The sequence below is a fragment of the Cervus canadensis genome, chromosome 4 (genome assembly GCF_019320065.1).
Source record: "Cervus canadensis isolate Bull #8, Minnesota chromosome 4, ASM1932006v1, whole genome shotgun sequence".
NCBI classification, from domain to species: Eukaryota; Metazoa; Chordata; class Mammalia; order Artiodactyla; family Cervidae; genus Cervus; species Cervus canadensis.
This window is the reverse complement of record NC_057389.1, coordinates 83,063,952-83,085,826: the sequence shown is the minus strand read 5'-3', so window position 1 is coordinate 83,085,826 and position 21,875 is coordinate 83,063,952. Positions and strand designations below refer to the sequence as shown.

The 21,875-nt window shown below is 35.3% G+C and overlaps 1 protein-coding gene across 1 annotated transcript in view; it reads right to left on the bottom strand.

Annotated features, from left to right (window-relative positions):
• The window catches only part of CHSY3 (chondroitin sulfate synthase 3), a 277,632-nt gene that overhangs the window by 240,377 nt on the left and 15,380 nt on the right, over window positions 1-21,875 (bottom strand). The gene's annotated exons all lie outside the window — the stretch shown is intronic.

The following is a 21,875-nucleotide window of genomic DNA, read 5'->3' as shown; positions in this document are numbered from 1 at the left end:
AAGACAATAGTGGAAAAATATCTCAAACTGAAAGGGCACAAGTATTTATGTTAAGATGAATAGGAACCTAGACACCTCAGCACATTATAACTGTGTCCTCCCAGGCAGGATGAGACTATTTACAACCATATTTACTCCTTCACTGGAGCCAAATAGGGTTCTCCTCATTATCATGAGCTAAAGACAGCAGAAGAGAGTCAGATTCAATATGAACATAATATATTAGCACCAAGATGAAGATTAAATAGCATCAGTGAATACTAGGAGAAAGGTTTTGTTAGAAAGAAGAATGACACTGTTGAGCTGTTAGCTGCCGAAGATTACACAAAATTACTAGATTTGGTAAGAGAAAATTGATAGGATTAAAAATATCTTCAGAACACCTGTGTATGTCTATTAACTCAACTATTCTTGAATGAAGCCATGTTCTAAACATTATTCTCAAAGTATCCTTGTTATTCTAAAATATCTATTAATTAAAGCAATACAGATTTAACTGCTTCTATTTATTCCCTTCCAATTGTTTTTCAAAAATGCTAGTCACATTGAAAACCTTATATGTCAGTTCTTGCACTAACATAACACGTTTGAATTTACAGATTAGAAAAAAACCTGAGAAATAATATTAACTCTCAAAGTGCTGAAATGAAATTGCAAAAAAAAAATCATATTATCATAATAACTTTTCTACCCAATCACATTTATTTATATAGACATGTATAACTTAAATATACTCATATTGATGCCAATGATTAAATGATAAAAAGCAACTTAAACCAAGACAGTATGATATTTAATGTAACTCACAATTATATCAAAAACTGCATGTATTTAACTTAAATACATCTTTTTAAATTAAAAGTGGAGAAGGTACACATTAATGCAAATTCTAACATAAACAAAAAGTTCACATAAATTTATAATTGTGTTTATATTATTAGGTTAAAAATTTCCATTTTAATCCTATAACCTAATATTTTATCTTGACCTAATCTTGGATAATAATTGTCTCAATCTAGAGAAATCTCTTCTAGAAATATGATTACCAAAATCCCCTAACCTGTCCCCAAAACCATTCTATAGGATGCAGATATGAAATGAGAAATAAAAATTTCTAGAAATGTTGATTGTTTTTTCTAAAATAAATACAATGATTTATTTCAACCATTTTACTTAAAATCAGCCAACATACATAAACACAGACATGGTTAAACGCAAAAGAAATAGCTGGTGAATAATACAGGAATATTCATCAAGGTGAAGCACTCTCATTGTGTTATACTTCACCAAGTCAAGCTGGGCTTCTCTGTTGCTATTCAAGTCACTGCTAAGTGTGGGAAGACTGTTAAAAATAAGTTTTGTGGCTCCAATAATATTTTTATAGTTTCACTTCTCTCAAAGTCTTGTTCTTTTTTTCTCAGAGAAAGTCAGAGCCTCTCAAATCCACAGGATTAAAAAAAAGAAGAAGAAAAAGTACCAGCCAGTTGAAGAGTTTTAAAGAAAAAATTACTGGTGAAGTTTGGGAGCTAGGGCTCAATATCAGCATTGTTGCTTCTTAATAAGAAGAGAAACTAAATTAAAAAACCCACAAGGGTTTTTACATGCCCTACCATGTGCAAGGTACTTTATTACATACTGTGAAAAATCCTCAATTTTTATCTACCCATCTCTTCTCCCATATTACCCGAAATGAAAAATCCATGAATCTCCTCTCTTTCTCTACATTCTCATCATACAGCAGAGTTACTTAAATTTTCCCAAACAGACAGGACACATAACCTCAGAGAGATGTAAGCTCAATGCTTAAAAACAATTTCTCCTGTCTTACTGCTAAAATTTTAAAATTCCTACAAACTAGGCATTTAATTTTATTCCTTAACACCTCATTTATTTTATTATAACTTTTTGCCCTCAAAACTTGAAGCAGAGTTGATACTTCAGGAAACTGTGCCATATTTCTCCTGTGGCTTTTCTTAGGGTGCACAAGCCCATCTGAAAAGAACAGGCCAGTGATTTTGGTTTTTGTTTTCTCCCAGTAGGTGAATGCACCATGGTCCACATTCCTCCTGTCCCACAGAGTGTCTGAATGCCCATCTTTACCTCCTAAACCCAAGGCAGTAGCTCACAGAAGGCTTCAGAATGATTCAGGGACTTTGAAAAGTGGAGTAATGAGGTATTTAAACAGACATCTGTTGTTACTGAAGCACAACAGGTCCAAACTGTGGGCTCCTTTCATGTTAGTTTCCAATCCAGTTAGTTTGGGAAGACAAATTTAAAGAAATTTAAAAAATCTAATAGACATCTTACTAGGAAATATTAGTATACAAAAATTATCATTTGACATCAGCATTTAATAAGAAAATGACAAAACCATCCTTGCTGTGCCATTCGTTTTTCAATTAAAAATCCATTGTTTAAAATATGAACACATATTGTGAAAGACACAGAGAAAGAGGACTGACTTTGTCCCACTTACCTGTTAGTAATTTTACTTAGTAAGAAGCATGCATCACTTTTGTAATGTAAAAAAGGAGAAAAACTATAGAACTTGGAATTTTCATCTACAAGCAGGATAACATTGTTTTCACGTAACTCTTTTGCAAGTGTATTGATTTTTAAATTAGATCACATAGTTACAAATACATGTTCCAGTCAACAATTCAAAATACTAAACCAATTTCATGGTCCCAAATGAGTGACCCGAAAACCCTCTAACACGGGGGATTTATTAGGCCATCTGCACACAGTTTATAACTCTATTTAACGAAATTAAAATGGATCTCTTCCTTATTATCTTACATCACCAGCCTAGAACGACTAGTCTTCTCTCTCCTCCTCACCACCACCAGCTAATTATAATACCATGGGTATCTAGTTGGGCTACCTAGTCCAAGAAAGGAGATCTCTAGGTTAAAGGTGCTGACTCTTCCTCAGATTAATTTCAACTAACCCTTTTCCAAGCATCATAGGAGGGGATGCTGTAGACTTAGTGTTGAAGCATAGGGGAAAAGGGATAATTTCCTGACTATAGTTTTCTAACTGGAAACTCTAAATTTAATAAGAATTCCTGAGGAGCTATCACTATAAAAGAGAGGTAGCACTGAAAAGAAGAAAGATATTCATAGAAAGCAACTTTAATATAACTCATACTTGTATGCTCCCCATCTTTGTGCAATTCATGTTAGCATTCATCTAATTCATGAGATTTCCAGTTGATGTATTTATTATAGAGTTCTGGGTTCTATGTGTATGATGACCAGTGTCTCTTTAATAGTACATTTCATAATATTTATATTTATACTATATATCAGTTCAGTCACTCAGTCTTATCCGACTCTCTGTGACCCTATGGACTGCAGCATGACAAGTTTCTCTGTCTATCACCAACTCCTGGAGCATATTTAAACTCATGTCCATTGAGTAGGTGATGCCATCCAACCATCTCATCCTCTGTTGCCCTCTTCTCCTCCCGCATTCAATCACTCCCAGCATTACGGTCTTCTCTAATGAGTCAGTTCTTCACATCTGGTGGCCAAAGTATTGGAGCTTCAGCATCAGGACTTCCAATGAATATTCAGGTCTGATTTCCTTTAGGATTTACTGGTTGGATCTCCTCACAGTCCAAGGGACTTTCAAGAGTCTTCTCCAACACCACAGTTCAAAAGCATCAATTCTTTGGTGCTGAGCATTCTTTACAGTCTAACTCTCACATCCATACATGACTACTGGAAAAACCATAGCTTTGACTAGACAGACCTTTGTTGGCAAAGTAAGGTCTCTGCTTTTTAATAAGCTGTCTAGGTTGGTCATAGCTTTTCTTAAAAGGAGGTTGCAGTCACGATCTGCAGTGATTTTCAAGTCCAAAAAAATAAAGTCTTTCACTGTTTCCATTTTTTCCCCATCTATTTGCCATGAAGTGATGGGACCAGATGCCATGACCTTAGTTTTCTGAATATTGAGTTTTAGGCCAACTTTTTCACTCTCTTCTTTCACTTTCATCAAGAGGCTCTTTAGTTCTTCACTTTCTGCCATAAGGGTGGTGTCATCTACATATCTGAGGTTATTGATATTTCTCCCAGCAATTTTGACTCCAGTTTGTGCTTCATCCAGCCCAGCATTTCACATGGTATACTGTGCATATAAGTTAAGTAAGCAGGGTGACAATGTACAGCCTTGCTGTACTCCTTTCCCAATTTGGAACCAGTCTGTTATTCCATGTACAGTTCTAACTGTTGCTTCTTGATCTGCATACAGATTTCTCAGGAGGCAGGTCAGGTGGTCTGGCATTTCCCATCTCTTGAAGAATTTTCCACAGGTTGCTGAGATCCACACAGTCAAAGGCCTTGGCATAGTCAATAAATCAGAAGTACATGTTTTTCTGGAACTCTCTTGCTTTGTCTATGATCCAATGGAAGTTGGCAATTTGATTTCTAGTTCCTCTGCCTTTCCTAAATCCAGTTTGAATATCCGGAGGTTCACGGTTCACATACTGTTGAAGACTGGCTTGATGGATTTGAGCATTAATTTGCTGGCATGTAAGAAGAGTGCAATTGTGCAGTAGTTTGAACATTCTTTGGCATTGCCTTCCTTTGGGATTGGAATGAAAACTGACCTTTTCTAGTTCTGTGGCCACTGCTGAGTTTTCCAAATTTGCTGGCATATTCAGTGGAGCAGTTTCACAGCATCATCTTTTGGATTTGAAATAGCTCAGTTGGAATTCCATCACCTCCACTAGCTTCATTCATATTGAAGCTTCCTAAAGCCCACTTGACTTTGCATTCTAGGATGTCTGGCTCTAGGTGAGTGATCACACCATCGTGGTTAACTGGGTCATGAAGATCTTTTTTGTATAGTTCTTCTGTATATTCTTGCCACCTTTTCTTAATATCTTCTGCTTCTGTTAGGTCCATACCACTTCTGTCCTTTATTGTGCCCATCTTCGCATGAAATGTTCCCTTGGTATCTCTAATTTTCTTGAAGAGATCTCTAGTCTTTCCCATTCTATTGTTTTCCTCTATTTTTCTGCAATGATCACTGAGGAAGGCTTTCTTATCTCTCCTTGCTATACTTTGGAACTCTGCATTCAAATAAGTATATCCTTCCTTTTCTCCTTTGCTTTTAGCTTCTCTTCTTTTCTCAGCTATTTGTAAAGCCTCCTCAGACAACCATTTAGGTTGATTTAGGTCATACATGAATGGTCTAGTGGTTTCCCGTACTTTCTTCAATTTAAGTCTGAATTTGGCAATAAGGAGTTCATGATCTGAGCCACAGTCAGTTAGTTCCCAGTCTTGTTTTTGCTGACTGTACAGAGCTTCTCCATCTTTGGCTGCAAAGAATATAATCAATCTCATTTCGGTATTGACCATCTGGTGATGTCCATGTGTAGAGCCTTCTCTTCTGTTGTTGGCAGAGGGTGTTTGCTTTGACCAATGCATTCTCTTGGCAAAACTCTGTTAGCCTTTGCCCTGCTTCATTCTGTACTCCAAGGCCAAACTTACCTGTTACTCCAGGTAGCTTTTTACTTCCTACCTTTGCATTCCAGTCCCCCATAAAGAAAAGGACATCTTTTGGGGGTGTTAGTTCTAGAAGGTCTTGTAGGTCTTCATAGAACCGTTCAACTTCAGCTTCTTCAGCATTAGTGGTCGGGGCATAGATTTGGATCACTGTGATATTGAATTGTTTGCCTTGGAGACGAACAGAGATCTTTCTGTCTTATTTGAGATTACATCCAAGTACTGCATTTCAGACTCTTTTGTTGACTATGAGGGCTACTCCCTGTCTTCTAAGGGATTCCTGCCCACAGTAGTAGATATAATGGTCATCTGAGTTAAATTCACCCATTCCAGTCCATTTTAGTTCAATGATTCCTAAAATGTCGATATTCACTCTTGCCATCTCCCATTTGATCACTTTCAATTTACCTTGATTCATGGATCTAACATTCCAGGTTCCTTTGCAATATTGTTCTTTACAGCATTGGACTTTACTTCCATCACCAGTCACATCTACACTGGGGTGTTGTTTCTGCTTTGGCTCCGCCTCTTCATTCTTTCTGAAGTTATTTCTCCACTGAACTCCAGTAACATATTGGTACCTACCGACCTGGGGAATTCATCTTTCAGTATCCTATCTTTTTGCCTTTTCATACGTTCATGGGGTTATCAAGGCAAGAATACTGAAGTGGTTTGCCATTCCCTTCTCCAGTGGGCCATGTTTCATCAGAACTCTCCAACATGACCCGTCCGTCTTGGGTGGCCCTACATGGCATGGCTCATGGTTTCACTGAAGTAGACAAGGCTGTGGTCCATGTGATCAGTTTGATTAGTTTTCTGTGATTGTGGTTTTCATTCTGTCTGCCCTCTGACGGAGAAGGATAAGAGGCTTATGGAGCCTTCCTGATGGGAGAGACTGACTGTAAGGGGAAACTGGGTCTCATGTTCAGTAAATCTTTAACCCAATTTTCTGTTGATGGGCAGGGCTGTGTTCCCTCCCTGTTGTCTGACCTGAGGCCAAACTATGGTGGAGGTAATGAAGATAATGGCGACCTCCTTCCAAAGGTCCACACACACTGCCACACACAGTGCCCCCAATCCTGCAGCAGGCCACTGCTGGTGGACAGTCCCCAGGTCATGGTGGATGACCCACGCCTCCGCCGGAGACTCCTGGACACTCATGGGCAAGGCTGCGTCAGTCTCTTGCAGGGTCACTGCTCCTCTCTCCTCACAATTCTTCACAAATTTATTGAAAGCATCTATTCTCCAGAGCTCTGAATAAGATCTGGTCCCTGTCTTCAAGCCATCTGGAGTATCCAAATCAACTCTTCACCAAAGTTTATGTATAAAACTTTGTGAAAGGAAAAAATTCTTAAGGATCATGATTGTTGACTTGAACTGTTTATTTCTATTGTACCTAAATATGTACAAACATATCACTATGTATAAAATCCACAGACTCATCCTGCATAATAACATCCTTTAAGATTCTATTTGGAGAATAAAATGGCAACCCACTCCAGTATTCTCGCCTGGAAAATCCTATGGACGGAGGAGCTGATGGGCTCCAGTCCATGCGGTTGCAAGAGTCGGACACGAATTAGCAACTAAACCACCGCCACCAAGATTCTATTAAAACACATCATCCAAACCTTCCAAACCGTTCATGTTCTGCTATATATTTTTAATTATAATCAAAATAAAAACATAGAATAATTTCCATGAAGAACTTTCATACTTGTAAAAAAGCAACTCTTAATTCCATAAGGTCAAAAATAATAATAATAACAATACCTCTATGGAACCTTTTCATTGGAAGCAAGATAAAGATCAAAGGAAGCTGATCTCATAAACTGTTATCAACACTATTTGCAACATGCCATAAGTGAAGGAAGTCTTACACATAAGTTCTTCCTCAAAAATCCATCATTACATAAAAGATACTTCTAAAAATTCAAAACAAAATGTGTATTTTCACCCCAATCTGGGAAGGTGGAATGCTAAGAGTACAGGCCTTGAAGTCAGATTTTAGTAAGATTATTTAACTAGTCCACACATCAATTTTCATTATTTGTAAAATAGAGATAAAAACACATACACTTAGGGTAACAAAAAAACTAAACAAAATAATAAGGAACATACTGGGCACTGTGCCTAGATAAATAAATGTGAATTTTTTCCATTATTCCAGTTAATTAGGATAATCTCTGTTGGGGTAAAAGTTGAATTTATTTTTGTACCAGAATAAAATTTGTACTCAAGAATATGGAGTAAACTTATTTTAGAAAAGTGATAGAAAACTACAAATATAATTTACAAATAACAAAAGAAATTTTAGAGACATTTTTAAGAGAATAATATACTCATTTAAATAAACTAACTGCTCTTATGGTTTCAATAAGTGTTAATCTCTGGTAATATTCACATATTAGATGAGTTATATGAGCTAGAATTTACCTTATTAGAATTTAAGTGGGCCTTGCTTACTTTGATGAAAACATCAAAAGTGATGTTTTCAAAAGTGTATAGGCTTTTGTTGGACTCTGTGGGACAGGGTGAGGGTGGGATGATATAGGAGAATAGCACTGAAACATGTAATTTATCATATATGAAACAAATCACCAGTCCAGTCTCGATGCATGATACAGGGTGCTCGGGGCTGGTGCACTGGGATGACCCAGAGGGATGGGATGGGGAGGGAGGTGGGAGGGGCTTCAGGATGGGGAGCACATGTATACCCATGGAGGACTGAAGTCAATGTATGGCAAAACCAATACAATATTGTAAAGTAAAATAAATAAACAAATAAATTTAAAAAATAAAATAAATAAATAAAATCTGATTTAAAAAAAGTGTATAGAAAAGTTTCACTAAGAAACATAGTATAAGAATCATAATCAAGACACTGGTGTAAATCAGTCTACTATTAAAGCTCTGTTAAAGCTCTGTGTGTGTGTGTGTGTGTGTGTGTGTGTGTGTGTGTCTATAAACATATATACAATTAAAGACATAAATATATGTATATAGATAGATAGGTGGGTATGTTTGTGCTCTGTCACTTCAGTTGTGTCCGACTCTGTGAACCCATGGAGTGTAGCCTGCCAGGCTCCTCTGTCCATGGTATTCTCTCCATGCAAGAATACTGGAGTGGGTTGCCATGCCCTCCTCCAGGGGATCTTCCCACACCTTCCCAGGGATCAAACTCACATCTCCTGCAATGCAGGCAGATTCTTCACCACTGAGCCATCAGGGAAAGCTGTATATAGACATATTTATCTGTAATTACTATTTAGGTAAATGAATATATATGCAATATACATAACATATAATATACATACATATTCATCCATACACATATACTTTCACAGTAATCTGTACAGTGTGTATAATAAATACATATATAGTATACACATACAGATACATCCTATCTCATTTTTTTTTAAATAAAAGTGAAATTTTTTTAATAATTTTGCAAAATGATTTAATATAATACTTTCTGATAATTATAAATTGGAAGAAAACTTTTAACACAATTACTATCCACACTTTGTTTTGGTAGAGAATAAAAAGACACAATGCTATGTCTCCTACTTCATTCTTTTTATTAAAACACCTAATGCAGGGTTTAACGAATACTTAATGATTGGGATATTTCATATTATTAAATCTATAAAAGTGAAATTTTTAAAGCATAATTTATAAAAAGACTAACAAGATCAGCTTCAGATAATTCCAGTCTCCCAAGCATATTTTTCCATTTTTAAGCATCTACATAGAATTACTTATGTGTAGATTTGTTCTCAATGTATTTTGATAAAAGTTAACATAATGGCTAAAGAATATATGCATAAAAATTTTTTTGCAAAAGTCTAATGATACATTTTTGACAACTACTTTCTCTGAAAAATTTTACTTTGTGATTCACATGTAAGTTATCACTAAAAGTGAAAAGAATGAGTGAGAAGAATCAAAAGATTCCTCACATCTTAAATAATTCAATGATCAGAAGCTCATTGTATATTGGCAGTAAACAAAGATATTATTTTCTCTTTTAAAAAGCAAGCAACATGCCACTCCCACATTCTTTTACATCTAGAAAATCATCTTAAGTGGGGGCTTGCCCAAAGAATCTGCCTGCAATGGAGACCCAGGTTCGATCCCTGGGTTAGGAAGATCCCCTGGAGAAGGAAATGGCAACTTACTCCAGTATTCTTGCCTCAAGACAGAGGAGCCTGGTGGGCTATAGTCCATGGGGCCACAAAGAGTCGGACACAACTGAGCAACTAACATATACCTTGTCCAGAGACTATGTGTGATGCTGCAGGCAGTGAGAATATATTCCCTATGTCCCCAAAGACTAAAGTACCCTAAACTGGCCAAAGGATTTTAGAACATTTCTATTTGATGTTGAGCCTTTAAAGAATCCTTTCAATGGTATCATAATTTGATTGGAATAAAGTAGCAAGATCTTTCTTTAATACTTCTATAAATCAGATAACAGAAAAAGGTCCCCAGTGAATGGGAATAATATCAGCCCCTATGATAGGAAACACAGGCACAGAACTTCAGATATGCTTGATCTTTATATCTCCGTATCCTCAGGCTTTATCATCTCATTGTGAGGCAGTACTTATAAAAAGATTTCCCATGTTAATTGATATTATGGGCTCTGCATTAAAAGAGTATGAGCACCTGGTTTTCAGTGTATCATTTTCAATACCGCTGAAGATTATTCATGCCTCAAATGGAAATCCACAATCATTGTAACAAAATCCACTACATGGCAAAGTCGACTACATAGCATTTATCATTTGATAAATTAAGACTATTCATATTTCAAGTCTTCATCTAGCAATATTCCCAGTTTGTGTTTGTCTTTTATTTTTAATCTGAAAAATTCCTTATGTGATAGCCTACCAATATCACTGAACCTACATTTAAACAAGCAGGCAGGCAGACTTGGTTTTAATCCAAAGCAATTTATAATATTACACACTAGTGTTTGGGGAGAAAAATTCAAAACATGTTAATTTCTGGGTTTGTTTTACTTTTTATTTTTCAAATTACATGTAGACAAAATACCTGAAGCTGTATGCAAAACAGTGCTTGGAGGAAATAAGTAAAATTGTAAATTCTTATTCAACTATTACAAAATTAGAGTCTTAAAGAGTCCCATTAAAAACTCTTTTGACTAGAGTTAAAAGAATGTACCAGTGAATACCGCCTAATGATCAGTATGACTTGAAGCTCCACCATCTGGAGGAGCTTTCCACTCAAGGGAATAAGACAGAAACCAAAAAGAGAATAAGAGTGAAAGCAAGAGAGTGAACTCAAAGTGACTGATAGTATTTCTTTCTAGGGGAAAAAGGAAGATTTTGTGTATGGCGTGGTTACTGAGGCAGCCCTTGAAGGACAATCTACATAAAAAGGAAAATTTCAGGCTCAGGGAACAATGTAGCAAAACCATAGTGTCAGAAAATGCTAAGGGGTGCTGAAGAGTTGATGGCCAGAACGCACAGTATATGGGTCAATGTAAGGGTGGAAGAGAGTAAGCTGTGGAGCTGAAAGTTGAAGACCTTGCAGGCCATATATATTTTATATATGGACTCTGATCACCTATATTCCTTTCTTGTGTTTGAGGAATCCTCCATCTTAGCCTATCCAAGAAGCAAGGAATGGAACACAGCCACGTTCACAACCTTCCGTAGATCTAGGGCCCAGAAATCTGCCAGGGATTTTCCCATCACCCCACATGATTCAGTAAGCTAGTGACATGAAGAAGCATAAGCAATGCAGGTCGTTTCCCTGCAAGGGAAGATTGTTGTGGATCCAAGGGCAGGGGCTGGTAAGTGAGGTCTGGTGTATGCTTAGCCACAGAAGCAAGCAACATCCAGACAGCGACTGGAGCCTAACTCTGGGCCTGTCCCTGGCACCCTAGCCTCAACCTGCTTCTCAGAGTCTGCCAGAATTTTGTAAAATGCCCAGGATACTTTAATACGTCCCCTTCTGTCTATCCAGAGAAGGTACTTCCTCCTTCAACCAAGAATCCTGACTGATATGCCATGCAGAAGTTCTTAACCCTTTTATAGAGAATTTAGAACCAAAAGGGGCTTTCCTGGTGGCTCAGTGGTAAAGAAGCTACCTGCAGTGGAGGACACCAGGGTTCGATCCCTGGGTTGGGAAGATCCCCTGGAGAAGGAAACGGTTACCCACTCCAGTATTCTTGCCTGGATAGAAGAGCCTGGCAGGCTACACTCCATGGGGTCGCAAACATTTGGACACGACTAAGCGACTAACATTTTCATTTTTTCTCATAGAACCAAAAGTCAATCAGAGGCAAGTTAATTTTCTCCAAATGTGGGTTTAATTTAGAAGTGTTTTATCTCTTATGCTTTAAAGAATTTTATAAAGTTGATCAAATTTTCCCAAAACTTTACATCAGTTCAGTTCAGTCGCTCTGTATTATTCAATTGATGGTTAAAAAGAATACGGATATAGATCATCATTTTTGAATACAGATTATCTTTTAATTATTAGTATTTTACTGAAGCTTTGAGATCCTAATTTTTTTTAACCTTTATCTTTTTTTCCAAAATTGTCCTCTGAATCAACAAATAAGAAGTTGTTTCCTACTCCCAAATCTGTGTAGTCAAAAACTTCTCTGCAGCAATCTGCTTTTAAAAAGCATTCAAGAGGATACTTTCCTGCACCAACTTTGCAGATGAATACTGTCTAAACAGCGGTCAGTAATTTATAAGCTATATAAGTTAGCACCTGAATGTGGCCACATCAGATTAGAATTTGAGAACTGAAAATGCTGTGTTTTTACACTTAACTTTAAAAATGCAGTATTTCCATGTGATCAACTCAGAATTCAGTAAAAATAAATAAATAAATCAAAAGAACATTCCCGTCTCATTTCTAAGCCCAACAATTTTAGGTTTTCTTTTTCATGAATTCTACCTTTTCATTCAGGCAATTCTGCTTATAGAGAATTTCCCTTTGTTATCCTTGTTGTGCATGAATGAACTATGAAAATGCACACTCTGCCAAATTAATATTATGATAGATTGTTAAGACCCACCTTTTAATTGGATGAATGACAGAGTGGCCTCAAGAGTAATGTCTGTCCTTATTTATTCGGCATGCAGTATGAGTGTGCTGAGGTAAGGCTGTGCAGTGAATCTAATTTAGGGACACAGAATGGATACAGATTGCCAAAAATAAAAAAATCTTCTTATTTCATATACCTCATAGGACTATATGTGACTCCTAGGAGGAAAAGTGATACATAATAAGACAACCTCTTTCATGGCTATGATCAGAAAGAGATTATTTAAACATTAAAGGGACTGTTAAAAGTATTTTAGAAATTCTATCATAGAAAAAGGAATTTGAATATTCAAGTTAAAATTTTCTTACAATAAAAAAAGAGGGAACTGCACAAGAAAAAAATATATTGCAACCAAGGAAAATTCTATCTTTACTAGAAATGTACTTCTTGGCACAGTAATTAAAATAGCTCTTTTTAGGAGTTTGTCTTCTTTTTATAGACCAACCCAGTATGATTCATGTAATGTGAGGGTCTAATTCTTATTATGAGTAAGAATTTCTTTCTGTATTTCTAAGCACCACCTTTAAACTACGTGCTCCTAAGTTTGTACCATGATGTTCCCAAGTAGGTTGTTAACAGTGAAACTTTTTCCAGTTGTCAAAGCTAAACCTCTTAAAGCAAACTGTTTTCCCATCACTTCTCTTCTCATTTAGATCAGACCTTTATTGGAAATAAAAAGATGTATTACTTTTTGAAAACAAAGTAAAATACCTAAGTTTAATTTTATGTTTTCCAGGAACTAAAACTGAGCCTTTTTTCACAGTCAAGTACCAATGAAAAATCCACTCTAGATGAATAACAAAAGATTCCCAGCTACCTTTTCAAATCCAGTTACTACTCTAGAATTGTCCACGTACTGTACTTCGGCTATCTTCCTCACAGACTACTGTAATCACGGAACTTAATTACTGAAGAATATATGATAGTGCATATTGCATTAAATTCTTCTATATTGACTATATGCTCATTACCTAGCAAGAAATGTATCATATTTGTTTATTCATTTCCCCACATGAAAAATCACTCTACATTTCATTAAGCAGAGTACTCACAGTATTATGCATATTAATATATTCTTGTGAAGAATAAAAGCATGCAATGTACTGTCCCTGAAGTCCTAATTATACTGCAATATATAATTTATATGTCGAATTGAGGTAATGACTTATACTCCATTGTTAGCCTATTTTTTTCACATAGCATTATGTCATAAGTATTTTTCAGTTTCATATAGTGAACGCAGGAAATAATTTTTAATGGTTGCAATTCTGTCATAGGATGTGCAGTCGTTTCATCATTACCTCTATATATTTTCTCATTTATTAAGTATCACTCACAAATCTAAAGTCATCTCTGCTTTTCTTAGGATAAACGGATCAAAGTGAAATCATCAGGACAAAGGCTACATTACAAATAACCAATATTGAATACCTGAAATCAACTTTGATACTTTAAATATACATTTCATATGAACCTCAAGAAAAAGTGTTAAAAGCTAGTGTTTAAGAAGTTCAAAATCAATACTTATAAAGGAATAAAATTGCTAGGTGCACCTTATAAATCAGTTCATATCACATATAAAACACATTTAAAAATCATTGTTCCAAAGACATTTAAAATTATATGACAGAAGTCAGAGATTAATGATAAATTTAGTTAGGGTTACATAAATCCCATTCCATAGATAGATTTATTATCACCTATTTTTGAAGTTTACTTGATTTTGATATGCTTGAAATGATGGCTCACTGAATTAAGAAATTGTCAATGACTTTTACTTGTGCCTAACTATTCTACATATAAGAAAAACTAAGTAACAACACTCAAGACTATTTAGCAGCTGCTCTTCATTAATACAACATTAGATAAACTCTTTTGTTATTCCCTCCTCTATTCAGTTTTTTAAATTAATATTTAGCTATAGAATTTTGTTCTTAAAATGAAGTATTTCTTGAATTATATTTTTCCAGCATTAGTTGAATAATTGTGAATTTCCAAAGGAGAGAGCAGGGAAGCCTGGATTGAAACAGCTGTCACGCTACCAAATCTAATAGCCTGGTGTTAATTTTGAAACATTCCTCATTCTGCCAGGGAATGGCCTCCTATTGTTTTCAGAAGAATCACAATCTCACGGAATGAACGTTCCTCTGAGGCCCTCTAGGCTAAAGTTAATTCCATCAGTTTGGACCAGACCATTTCTGAGTCTGCATTCAGCTCTAACCTGTATTTGACAGCTCATCAGCCATGCCACCCTCCAATCACAGAGGAGGCTGTTATGAGACATTTATCTTTATATCTTAGTGTCTCAATATATTTTTATCACTCTGTGGTTCATAAAGCATTTTTAGATCCATTATCTCATGTAACTGTCACAATCCAATAGAAAAGGTATGAAATCTATTATTAGTCCTCTTTTATAGGTGATTCAGGAAGAGAAGGTGATAAAGTAACTGATGTTAGAGATATTACAAATACCTAGGTCTCTTCATGTCCAAGACAGTCAACATTCCACCATCTCTTCTAACATTCTCTGGTCATTTAGGCAAAAATAATCTTACTGCTTAAAATGATCTGTCATTTACCACCTTAAAACACACAAGAGCCTAAGAAATCTCAATAGATCTTTTTTTATTAAGATTTCTCTTATTTAAATAAATAGTAGTCTTTGAAATCCACTTCAGAATTAGTATAGACAATATTCTACAATACATAAAAAATTATTGTATTTGATATACATGAACTACATGAAAAATGTCAATCCACTGAGGGTAAGGCAGGATTTGAGTATGCAAATGTTCTAAACCACTGGATATTATCAAACCTTAGTAAGTAATGTAGGTATGATGGCTATTTTATGTGTCAGCTTGGCAAGGCTATGATGCCCAGCTGTTTGGTCAAACAACAGTCTGTGATATTGTTATGAAGGTATTTTTAGATGTGATTAACATTTAAATCAGTGAACTCCAAACAAAGCAAATTACCCTTCAGAGTGTGGGTGGGCCTCATCCAATCAGTTGAAGGCTTTCAGAGACAAGAATAAGAGTACCCCAAAGAGCAAGGCATCCTGCCTCCAGGCTGTTTTCAGATATGAGCTGCAACATCAACCCCTGACAGAATTTCCAGCCTATCAGACTTCCTACAGATTTTGGACTTACCAGCTCCTGCATCGTGTGAACCAATTCCTAAAATCTGTCTGTCTCTCTATAAGAGACATGGATAGATAGGTGGATAGACAGACATACACACTATTGGTTCTGTTTCCCTGGAGAACCCTAATGCACTAAGTTAGATTTATTAACACCTATTTCTAAGCTCCTTCTGCTTTTCTTTCTTTGGGCTATGGAAGCTAGAAGTACTCAATTTACCTACCTCTCCTGCAGTCACAAATAATTCTAACCAGGTATACGGAGGCAGAGGTCTATGGAGACTTCAATCCCTGAGAAAAAGGACTAAGCTCAAGCCAGTAGAAAGTATTCCCCCTTCCTACCTGGTACTAGGGTTAGTTTCTTTTAGATGCAAGAAATCCATACGCATGGGAAGAGAGTCAACACTCTTAGCCAAAGCAGACCAGAAAGACAGTAAAAGCATGGGATCATGATGGATCATCTAGTATCTACTTAGTTATGGCCTACTCACCTACATATCTGGAAAACTGACTAACAAAAGCCACTGTGGCCAAGTTTTTTATTTTTTTTTTTTAGTTAAACATATTCTTTCTGATACAATAACTTGTAAAATGGCTTTTACAGATCTACTCCAATATTTATAGCATTAGACTGGTAAGTATTTGTTTCCTTATAAACAGGTTAGTAAAAAATAATTTTAAAAAGTAAAATTTAGAAGCCCGAGTATAATTAAGCACTTAATGATTTCCTTAATGAAAATCTGAGACAACAATTAATGAGCATCTTTTTAAAAAGGCCTCATTTACAGCTATCCTGGAAGAAATCAGCCATGCTAATCAGTTGATACCCACAGAGAAAGACTAAGAAGTCAGTTCACCCATAGGTACAAATTGTTCTAGAACAGTATTAATAAATAAGAATGTAGCCACATATTTAGGCTACATATACTTTTCATAAATATACATTTTATTTACAAAGCTGCACAAATCAGAAGCTATTTTCAGTGAATTAATAAAAATGAAAAAAAATTATTTAGCATGATATATGAACCTAAAAAACAGGGTTATAGACAGCTTTTAATAAGATTATGGAGGCTGAAATAGAGGCATTTCAAAATGAACTGGATTGGAAAGACTGAGGCACATTGCATAGGAATTTGAATAAAGCAGTTTTCAGAGTACATTAAATTAACCTAGTGGCTTAAGGTTCCCCAGAATTCTAAGACTTTAACTGAGAAACCAGAAGAGATCCTCAATTCTCAGTGGAAAAAGGATTGTCATTCATACGTTTCAGGGTCCATCTGTCAGCTCTTGTCTGTAGTCTTATGTACTGCTTTTTGGCAACAGTTCACTTCTCAGTTACACATTGACACAGTCAGCCTTACGTGGGTAGATATCTCTATTTTCTTCTTTCTGGCTGTGACCTCCTCTTCTACAGCTTTGACCTCAGGGGGTCCAGACTGCCCACACAGTACCCAGAGAGCATCAGGCACAGCCCACCTTGGCTCACCTATGCTGAGGAAACTGATCTACCTATTCTTTAAAGTTAAGATCAACTTTTCCATGAAGCCTTCCTGCCAAAATGGCATAGCCCCCATTGATGTGCCTTTTAAACATTTACAGTGCTCATCTATATACAACTCATCAATTCCATGCTCATTTCCACACTATTAATATTCTCAATTTCACCATTCTTTTTCCCAGCTACACTCTAAATTCTTCAAGGGAAGAACAATTCATGGACTCATATGTGGTTAAGTGCTTTAAACGCACGTATTCAGATATGGTCTCAGTCCAGTTTAGTTCAGTTGCTCAGTCGTGTCCGAGTCTTTGCAACCCCACGGGCTGCAACACGCCAGGCCTCCCTGTCCATCACGAACTCCCAGAGTTTACTTAAACTCATGTCCATTGAGTCGGTGATGCCATCAAACCATCTCATCCTCTGTCGTCCTCTTCTCCTCCTGCCCTCAATCTTTCCCAGCATCAGGGTCTTTTCAAATGAGTCAGCTCTTTGCATCAAGTGGCCAAAGTACTGGAGTTTCAGCTTGAGCATCAGTCCTTCCAATGAATATTCAGGACTAATTTCCTTTAGGATGGACTGGTTGGATCTCCTTGCAGTCCAAGGGACTCTCAAGAGTCTTCAACACCAAAGTTCAAAAGCATCAATTCTTCAGCACTCAGCTTTCTTTATAGTCCAACTCACTCATCCATACATGACCACTGGAAAAACCATAGCCTTGACTAGATGGACCTTTGTTGGCAAAGTAATGTCTCTGCTTTTTAATATGCTATCTAGGATACGGTCTAATACCATGACATTTCTAGTGTATAACTTACCATTTTGTTTGAACTCAAGAGGGAGCTGTATCTTTCTAAAACTGTTATCTGAAGCACCATCTTTATTTTCGTATTATGTCTATAGCTAAGTGTACGACTGGTACTCAACACAAATCAGCTCAGTCTGATAATCCTAATAAGTATGTTAATAACCCCATTTACACACAGGGCTTTTCATGAGAATTTATTCAGAGTAAGTCCATGTAAAGGTCACTCTTAGAAACTAATAATTATGAAACATTCATATTAAAAATCTCAGAAACAATAAGGATTTTTACAAAGTCTTCACTTTTTGGAAAAAAAAAAAAAAACATATTTCACCATTTCTGAGATATTACCTGTATGTGTGTGCTTTTTTGAGAAGTAAAGGAGAAATATTCATTCTAATATAAACTAATTATCAGAACAAGAAATATTCTTAATCAAATTAGCTCTCGGAATACATCCCAATAATTGAAATTCTAGTGTGATATATACACCATGTGCACTTCATTTCTAAACAGTACAGCTGGGAAAACAACTTAGATAAAACTGACAGCCTACATTTTCACTCTTGCCCTGAGGGAGAGTAAAATATACAATTTTCTGTTTCTATTGAGAATGAAAACTTTAATGTTAGATATTTTTCTTGTAAACATAAACGCTAAGGACTGGAAGAACTCGGACCATTTTGGTCCCTTTCAGTCACTCTTCACAGATCTCCTCCAGAAAGATTAAGAGACTCTTTATCTCTAACAGGTAAGCATGTCTAGTGGCCAGAATGCTAAGACTGAGGGCAGAACCTCTCCATTCAGGGTCTTTACTGTCTGACCTTTGTAGCCCACCTCTTTTCTTTCCAATTTCCTCATATTGAATATACTTGAACTTGTCAGTTCCTATCTGACATCATAGATTCAAAATAAAAATGAAATGTCATTCTTTGAATCCTTAGGCAGAAGGTGAATGTAACATTTCAAGAAAAATATGGTCTTGGTAATCAAATAAAACAGCATTTGAAGCTAAACTCTGACAGCTCTCTCGTTGTGCGACCTTGGGCAAGTTACTGAATTGCTCTGAGACTGTTGTCCACTTCTAGCATAAGACAAGGTAAACTTCATCTCACTTAATCTCCCTTATAGCCAGTATAATGCTTGCTACATAACTAGTGATCAATAATTTATTTTCATGGCTCATATAAATATAAATCAATTTGGTGGTTAATTTGATTACATTATAGACCTAGAAAAGTTAAAAAGCTCAGATTATTACTTATCATAAACATCATAAAATACTAAACACTTCAGACATTTCCTAGCATATATTCATGATATGGAGTAGAAATTAATAAAGCCACACCAGGCTTCAGGCCAACATTTGATCATACTGTCTACACTACTTTTTACAGTACAATAAGTCCTTGTTTTGACTTCCATTTTCTCCACAAGCAATATCACTTAACTATTAAAAGATCCTGAGATGCATCCAAATTTACTTCAAGAGTAAGGATAGCATAAAAAAAATAATCTGATCAAACAGCACTATAACATGATGCCAACACTATTAATCAATTTTTTAAATAAAAGAAAATCTGTTTTACCCAGATCTAGATTAATTTGGCCAAGCCACATTGGCTCTATTCTACAGAAAAAAAAAAAATATGGCAAATATGCCAACCCATAAATGTGTTCATGTTTTTCTAATATTCCAAAATCTGTGACTAACAAATATATATAAAATGGCAATAAGAATAATATGCCACTAACATCATCCTCCCAAATATTTTTTCACATAGTGTTTTCAATCACAAATCTACCTCTAGACAAAGAATAAGATGAAAGTGGGAGCTCTTTAAAAAATAAAAGCACAAATGTTTTACATAAGCAGGAACTGTCAGTATTATTACTTACATACTTTACATAAAACTGATAATTGCTAAACAGTAACACCTGGAAAGGAAAGCAATGGAACAGATCTTCTGCTATTTTCATACACATTTTACAACTGTCTGTCAAATTTTGTAAAAATCAAGTACACCCATTATCAACTGTTTCAAGTGATTCTTCAAAATGATGTATTTGATAAAACTGAACTTTGGTCTAATTCAACTGAGATTTAAGTTTTACAAGCCTTGAGTATTTTGAAAGTGCTTGCTAGGATTCTATTTGTATCTATGAACACAAAACCCACTCCATGTGACCCTTTATTAAAAATGTCAAACAGAAATGTCATATTTTCTCTCTTAATCTGGCAATTAAGTTTTACAAGAAAAGTACAATCAAATTTCATAATGTGTCCAGATTATTAGGTCAAGCTTACTTTGTAAGCTTGGAAATCATTCTAAAAATGAACTAAAGGAGAATAAAATCTGGTAACACACTCTGAATGCTATGAACTCTAGAAAACATAGAAATATTAGGTAAATAAAGGACATAAAGTTAAATTTTAGTTAAGATTTAGAAAATTAGAAGTTAGGTAAGAAAAAGGATAGAAAAATAAACTTTATTTAAATTAGGGACTTATAGGACCTCATGATAAATGTCTACATTTATAGGGTTTGCTTCATGACTTTTTTTTATCACATAACTTATAATTATAATAAATATATATTTCAATTAATACAATGCCATTTATTATATTGCTTATGTTTCAGAACACTAATTTATGGTATACTGTTAAATGTTCTTTAAATGAAAAAACATCAGTTAAAATGGACTTGAAATTGTTTTTACAATTGACTAAGTGTTAAACAGTCCATATGTAGAATTTACTCAATTGAATTTATATTACAGTAATGTATGTGTAACAAATGTATACACTAGCAAAAGTAATCATCAGTTACACACTTATAACCAATGAAAATAAATGTTCACAAACACTATTATAAAATATATTGTCAGAAGAACAACTACTGATTAACAAAGGTTATTTGACTGTGGTGGGTCTCTATAGACTTTCCAAAGTTAGGAGATATTCTTTCTATAACATGATTGACTACAACTTTGTAAATCTTTAAGAATATTTAATTTAAAACAGGGAAAGCAAGAAAGCTATACATTAAATATGAGAAGAGCAGAATTTTAAAAAACCTTGGGGTAAAGACATGAATCTTAATGTAAGCAATTATATGGGTATGATAGATTTATATGCTAAGTAATAATCTAAAATTATCCTGCTCTAAATCTACCTGTAACAGAAGCACCTACAGTGCAATTAATTAAGACACAAAACAGAATTATATGTTCATAAATCTGAAACTCCAGTTTGACAAAGGAAGACAAGTATCTAAGAGATATGGGACACTGAACTAAAGCCATTTCAAACAGAAACCTTATAAAATGATTTTATAAGAGTAACTCTAAAAAATATTCTTCACTGAAAAAGCAGCATTCAGAACAATATTTCTATAGGCTACCTCTTGTGACACGCAAAAATTAGTGACTGGGGGGAATACAGTATGTACACAGTTGTCTGACACCCAAGTCAAACTCTGGAAGAAAAGAGTGGATACTTAATAGGTGGAGGGTATCTCCAGGCAGATGGAAGACAGAATTTGAAAGATTTTTCACTGTATGTATTTTTATGCTTTTAGGTTTTTTTTTTTTTTTAGCCATTTTATATTACTTGTTCAGAGCACTAACTACAATTTACATTTTAAATAATTTCAAGATAAGTCACTAACCTTAACAAATTAAATTTTAAACAAACTAAACTATTTCATCCTATGACTGTGGTTTGATTCTTCTTTTTTATTTTTAAACAATAACTGCTTAACCTATGAGTAAAGCTTGTTTTAAAAAAAGGCATTTGTGTAGTCTGATAATACAGAAGA